Source organism: Aplysia californica, unplaced genomic scaffold (assembly GCF_000002075.1).
Source record: "Aplysia californica isolate F4 #8 unplaced genomic scaffold, AplCal3.0 scaffold00300, whole genome shotgun sequence".
NCBI classification, from domain to species: Eukaryota; Metazoa; Mollusca; class Gastropoda; order Aplysiida; family Aplysiidae; genus Aplysia; species Aplysia californica.
Genome location: NW_004797570.1, coordinates 71,356 through 78,095, shown reverse-complemented (window position 1 = coordinate 78,095; position 6,740 = coordinate 71,356).

The following is a 6,740-nucleotide window of genomic DNA, read 5'->3' as shown; positions in this document are numbered from 1 at the left end:
AGTGTGTGTGTGTGTGTGTGTGTGTGTGTGTGTCTGTGTGTGTCTGTGTGTGTTTGTGTGGGCGTCTGTCTGTCTGTCGATTTGTTAGTCTGTCTGTCTGTCTGTCTGTCTGTCTCTCTGTCTGTTTCGACTGACTCCGGATTGTTAACCGTAATTGTCCTCAAGGCTGGGCCATGTGGGAAATAATTACACAGTAATTAGCCTCTCTACTGGACATAAAGATCTACAAATACAAACTCAACAATTATATAGTCCACCCGAGGCGATGAGGACAAACATCTGTTAGGATAATAACACTTATGAAGAATCACATAAATACACAAACCTGACGAGCTGACAAAATTGTTACTATACTTATTGACGGCCGAACACTATTTCATTTCTTTTGCTCTATCTACGACAAAGGTAAGTGCTACACTATTTGAGAACAACCGGCAACAATTTTCCTGGCTTAGTTGTCATAGATTTAGTGAATTGATTCCTGTATCCCATTGATTTAGCGAAATGATTCGTCTGTCTCACAGATTAAGTGAGAGGACATCTCTGTGTTATAGAGTCTGTGAAATGACTCGTCTATCTCACATATTTAGTGAAATGACAAGTCTATCTCAAATAATTTAGTGAAATCACTTGTTTGTCTCATAGATTTAGTGAAATGGATTTGTCTATCTCACAGTTTTAGTGAAATGAATCCTCTGTTTTATAGAGTTAGTGAAATGACTCCCCCATCTCAGAGAGTTGGTGAAATGAATCCTCTATGTCATATATTTAGTAAAATGACTTCCCCATCTCATGGATTAAGTGAAATAACTCCCCCATCTCATATATTCAGCGAAATGGCTTGTCTAACTCACAGTTTTAGTGAAATGACCCGTCTGTCTCATATATTTAGTAAAAGGACCCATTTAAGTTTTAAGACGTCCATAGAAGGACAGCAAAAGTGATTTTGACTCTCGAGAGCTGCTCCATCGAAATTGTGTACTGTACATTGAAAGTAATATTATATGGAGCGTTTAAAAGCAAAAAAGACAACTTCAAAAACAAAACACCCCCCCCCCAAAAAAAAGTCATTAACAACTCGAGCACATAATTTTTTTCCTTCAAAATTCAACCACATGTACGACAAATTTACCAACGAAGAAAATCAATCAGTTTTATTTAAGAAAAAAAAAAAGAATTCAAACAAATTGGGTAAAAACGCAACACTTCACTTCTTATAAGAGCACAGCAACAGGGGCGCTATCAGCCCGTTCTGGTTTCAACAGAGAGCGATAAAAACGATGACCATCTTATCAGATGGATATCTCACCTTGCTGAGAAAGTTTAAAGAGAAGTTTGAGGAAGAGAAGGTGTTATGCTGTTGAGGAAGCCTGGTTCCAGTAAGGGTGGCCCGTACATCAAGAGTGCCCTTATACAGGTATCAACACCTTCAGTATATGACAGTAGGCATTGCCTTGTATGGTTGCAAGAAAGATGTAAGGAACGCTTTGTGTCATAAACCGAAAGCTTACAAATGAATACTCACCACATTCTCCTAACTTGAGAACCCTCAGTTATTTTCTTTGGGCTTTTTTTTACAGCTAGAGTCTACAGAAATAATCCGCAGAAATCGAACAGTTGAAATTCTGTGTTGAACGGAAGGTTCAAAGAATTGATCAAGAAACATGCCACGGGATTATTCAAAATCTTCAGCAGCGTATTCTAGGTTGTCTGAAGAGAAGTTATGGTTCACACCTGGAGCATGCAATCTCTTAGTATACGGCGAGCCAGTTCAGCTGGCACAGGAGACATCGCTTTGTTGTTTACATACGTAAAATGTAACATAAATCTACAAAATCACAACAAATCCATTTGATCTGTAATGGTACTGTATGTTTTTATATTGGGGCACTCATTTCTACTCAGTGTCGTATCTATTTAACACAGATAGGTTAAATAAGGGGAAGGTTATAAAGTCGTATGTGGTGTTGAAAAATTTGAGGATGAAAAATTTGATGATGAAATTGGCTGCACATTAAATGAAGTGGAAATGCCTTTCGTATATTTAGAGTTAAATAGTCAACATCTTCCCTGAGTATATTTGGCAATATCAATTTTATGTCATTTTTTTTCAGTGCACGCTTACACAATATGGTTATTTTAAAGAGGTTGCAAGGTTTTGCATTTCATTCAGGTTGTGTTGAAATATATAAAACTAGACGTTACTCGAACTTGTAAGTTGGTTTTCTTCATATAAACAGACGTGACATTCCCCTAGTCGAATTTTATTCGTTCTGTGAGGATCTGGCAATGATACAATTATAATAATATATAATATGTCTGGTTATATTTTTGGCACATTTATTGTGCGTAGAAATCAACTCCTCTGTCTTTTCAGTCGATGGAAGAGGAAAGCAATTTATCTGATTGAGAACGGAGAGTTCAGAAAATTTGATTTATTTGGAAATGTATTTTGTTTTCAAACGTTGAGGATAGGGACAGCAAGAAATCGGAACCATGATGGCGGCGACACAGTGCATTCTTCTGGTTCTCTTTCTGGCTATGCTGGCTCCAGTAGCGGAAGCTCAGTCGTCGATATGTTCAGTGCTCAGCATGATTCAAGGATTCTTCGGTGAATTTCACTTTGCCTTTTAACGGTATTTTGTTCAAGTAGACCAAATCTGAGAAGAAGAAGAAGAAGAAGAAGAAGAAGAAGAAGAAGAAGAAGAAGAAGAAGAAAAAGAAAAAGAGAAGGAGGGGGAGGAAGAAGAAAAGAGGAAGATAGGGCGATGAGTAGGAAGAGGAGGCGGAGTAATGGGGTGGGAGAGAGAGACATTACGTTTTGTACATACCAACAGAAATATATTTTCTTTCATTATAGCAACAAATGTTCCCAGTGCACTCTGTCATCCAATGTGGCCAGAGGTCAAACGCAGTGACCATGTCCGGTTCAGCCAGCGTCCATAGTACAGCATTTGTATAAAGCACAATTTCTTCCCTATCTTCAAATCTCTGCCCCCCCCCCCCCCCCAATCAGATTTTTTTTTCGATTTTGGGGAAAAAACGAAAGTCACACGGATTAAAGGGACGAATAATAACAGGTGAGGAAACGTGGAGGTATCTGTGGGATCCAGAACTGAAAAGACTGTCAGCAGTATGAAGAAACCAGGATCACTACGAACCCAGAAAGGTTCTTCAGACTAAGCCGAGACCAGCAATCAGAGGAAACCAGCCTATTAGAGGGTAGCGACTTGAAAACGAGGAAGAAATTGTGTACGAAAGATATGCTGCACAAAGGACTGTGGCCGAAGAAGACATGACCACTACGCTTTGGTTTTGGTTAGCGTTCTACATACGGTGCTCGTCACTGCATAGGGTCATATGAGCGCGCAGATCAAATTAAACATTTTCAGTTCGGTAGGGGGAGGGGGGGGGGGGGGCTCTCGTGGCCTAGAGGTTAAGGTGTTGGCCTCTCATTCAAAGGTCCCGGGTTCGAATCCGCGTAGCGACCGAAAAATTTTGTTCTCTAAAATTGTCTCCTTTCACCTCCTTTCCTGCTCTCTAGCAATGTTCTGTTGTCTGCTTTCATTTCCACTTTCTGCCCCCACCCCCTCACCTCCTTTGCCCCCTCCTCTGGGCTCCTGACTCTTTCTGCAGCCTTTCTACTGCTACTCCTTAGCTCCTCCTTACTGCTGTCTTTCTGCCACACCCCTGAACTTCTGGTAGGAAAGATCTACACCTAGCCTTCTCGGACAAGGGCGAAAAATCTCGGAGGGCCCGTGTGCAAGTTGCGCACGTTGAAGATCCCTTGGTGGTCTAAAATCGATAAGAGTAGGCTTCGGCCGCCACCCGGGCAAAATTCAAAATTTTCTACCAACTGAAAATATTAGGAGTGTCCGCGCGCAAACACTTTACAAAAACAAACAAAAGTTCGGTGGGAATTTTGAATTCTGCCCGGGTGGCGGCCGAAGCTACTCATATAGATTTTAGGACCGCCAAGGGTTCCATAACGTGCACAACTTGCACACGGGACCGCCGAGATTTTTGGCCCTTATCCGAGAAGGCTAGGTGTTAGATCTTACCTACCATAAGATCATGGGGTGTGGCAGAAAGACAGCAGTAAGAAGGAGCCAAGAAATAGCAGTAGAAAGACTGCAGAAAGAGTCGGGAGCCCAGGGAAGGGGCAAAATGGAGGGGGGGGGGGGGCAAACGGGAGGGGGGCGACGGGGCAAAAAGTGGAGGCGAAAGCAGACGACAGAACATGTTTAGAGAGCAAGAAAGGAGGTGAAAGGAAAGATTTTAGAGAAGAAAAATTTCCGTCGCCGCCAGGTGTCGAACCACGGACCCATTGAATGAGATGAAAGAGATACAAACATCGTAACCTCATGTCCACAAGAGTCCCTTCACTGCGTTTGCCAGTTGGCTAAATCAGGTGAAAATCGCATTGAAAACAACGACTGGTATCTTGAATAGAAACATGTTTCTGTAGGTATGAACAAAACTTTCTGTCTATAAAATAAAAATAGAAGTGTTGATTTTACCAAACAGGGAAACATACTTCTGGGACATATCTTGTAATCTCATGAGGATTAAAATAACTAGGATTGGAACCCTGAACTTACATGAGGTAGATCACATTCGTACTCTACTGCTCACAATGACAACATCAGCAATTTATTATTGATAATGATAATAATGGGCACATGCAACGCTTACAGTATCGCATAACAATGAGTCAGTAACTACAGTTCCAAAGGTCATGATAGTTTTGAGGGACGTACGGAATACAACCAGTGAAGGTATCCAAAAACGAAATGTTACATTGAGATTTTAAGGCCAGAACCTGCAATCGCTTGAAACTTCAACTAATTAATTATGCCCTTGGACTGATAACAATCAGGTGAAGTCGAGCCCCCTCCTAGCCCTGACAAAGGGGTGAACGTTTACGACACACGGGGGGTGGGGGTGGGGGAATTGCGCAGGTTTGTACGCTGTTACGCAACGGCTTACCCAACAAGCCGCCCTTCCTATGTACGGTAAATTGCGCAGGTTTTTGAGTGTGGTATCGATTATGTGGTCTGTAGTCGAATCAGAATCCCAACCTCAAACATGTTTAGTGATTGAGTGTTCACTAAAAACCAGTTTAAGACCTCCCTATCTGTAGTTATTTAGTTTTAGTAAGCGTTTTACGGCACTTGCAAGAGATACAGACGATAGATGTTTGATAGGAAAGAAGAACCAAACCACACCAGAGTACCCGCCAACCACCCACAACTCTCTATCAGGTTGGGTGTTGGAGGGGGTACATTGTTTAGCTGAAAATAGTCCGGTGAGTTTTTCTCTGAAGAACCAGAAAATAAGTAAATGATATATTAGCGGCCTTGTATAAATGTGTATATACGATGCTATTTAGTCGCACTCAAAAAGAAACTTAAAAAGGAGGTTTTAATGACAGAGAAAGGACGAAAAAACAACAACAATTAAATGAAATAACAGTCTTGATAATTGGCTAACTGAAGAGCTCTACAGCTTAAACTTATAACTTATACAATGTCAAGTCAGCACCACGTCGAATAACTGCACAACCTAAGAAATACTCGACACCGTAAATACTTGCGTAATTTCCCAACAGGTTCTGGAAACCTCCTCTGATTTTTTTTCACGATAAAATTAAAAACTGGAGCAATTTTCCGCTGCCCGCACAGCCGCACAATTACCTATGCGCTCATCATGCCTTTGTTAGGTGCATTCTGCCTGTCAGGACTACACGGCCTTATCCAGTTCATACACGAAATATGTTTGAAGTGCTATTTGTGCATGTTTGTGTTTGTGCCGCTGAGATTTAACAGTAATCTCGTCGAACCAGATGAAATTAAAGGAAATTTGGAGGGTAAACGGCTTCGCCCTCATCATAAAAAAAAGAAAGAATTTAACTTAGAACAAAGAGATGGAAGACAAAGGTGACTCTTCTCGTTTGAATGGCTCTCAAAATGCCGTGGCTCGTCATGAGTATAGAAAAACCATCACTGTTTAATTCTTTTTGCTTGTTTTTTTGTGGTAAAGAAGTGGAAGCAACCTAGGGCTCACCCAAATTTTGGTCCACCCTCTGACACTGCCTCAGCTGTACGTTTACACAAGACATGTCGTCATAATAAGGAAGGAAATGTTGAATATGGCTGTTCGGCCTACTGTTCAGTTTCTACGCCCAGAAAACAAAACAGTTCAGGAGAGAAAAACAAATCAACAACAAACTGTTTTATTCTTTTAAGAATTGAACCTAATTTATGTACACGTTCTTGCCCTTTTCAACATTTAGAATTTGGATTTCGACAAAATACATGTATTTCTTGAAAGCATGCTGCCGATTCCAGATAAAGAAACTAAACTAAAAACAGAAATACAGGAACAAAAAAGCGACAAAAACCCCCAAACATGCACCAAAAAAACCCAAATCAATACGAAACAACAACAAAAACAAAAACAAAATAAAGCTGGGTTGACAATATACCTCTTTCAACCTGGTTTTCCTCGCCTACTGTATGGTTGCCTCGAAGTTTTTTGAGAAAGGCGCTTTTAACTTACTTTTAGAATGAGGTTCCGAAATTTACTTTTACCGATTGTAAATTGTAATCGTTTAAAATGACAATAACTTTTTTTCAACGCCACTCCCCTAGCTCAAATTACAGGGCGCTGCACAGTGGCGACCGACAATGGCATTGTTAGTAAACTGTTCTGTATTTGTGTGTGTGTATTTATGTATG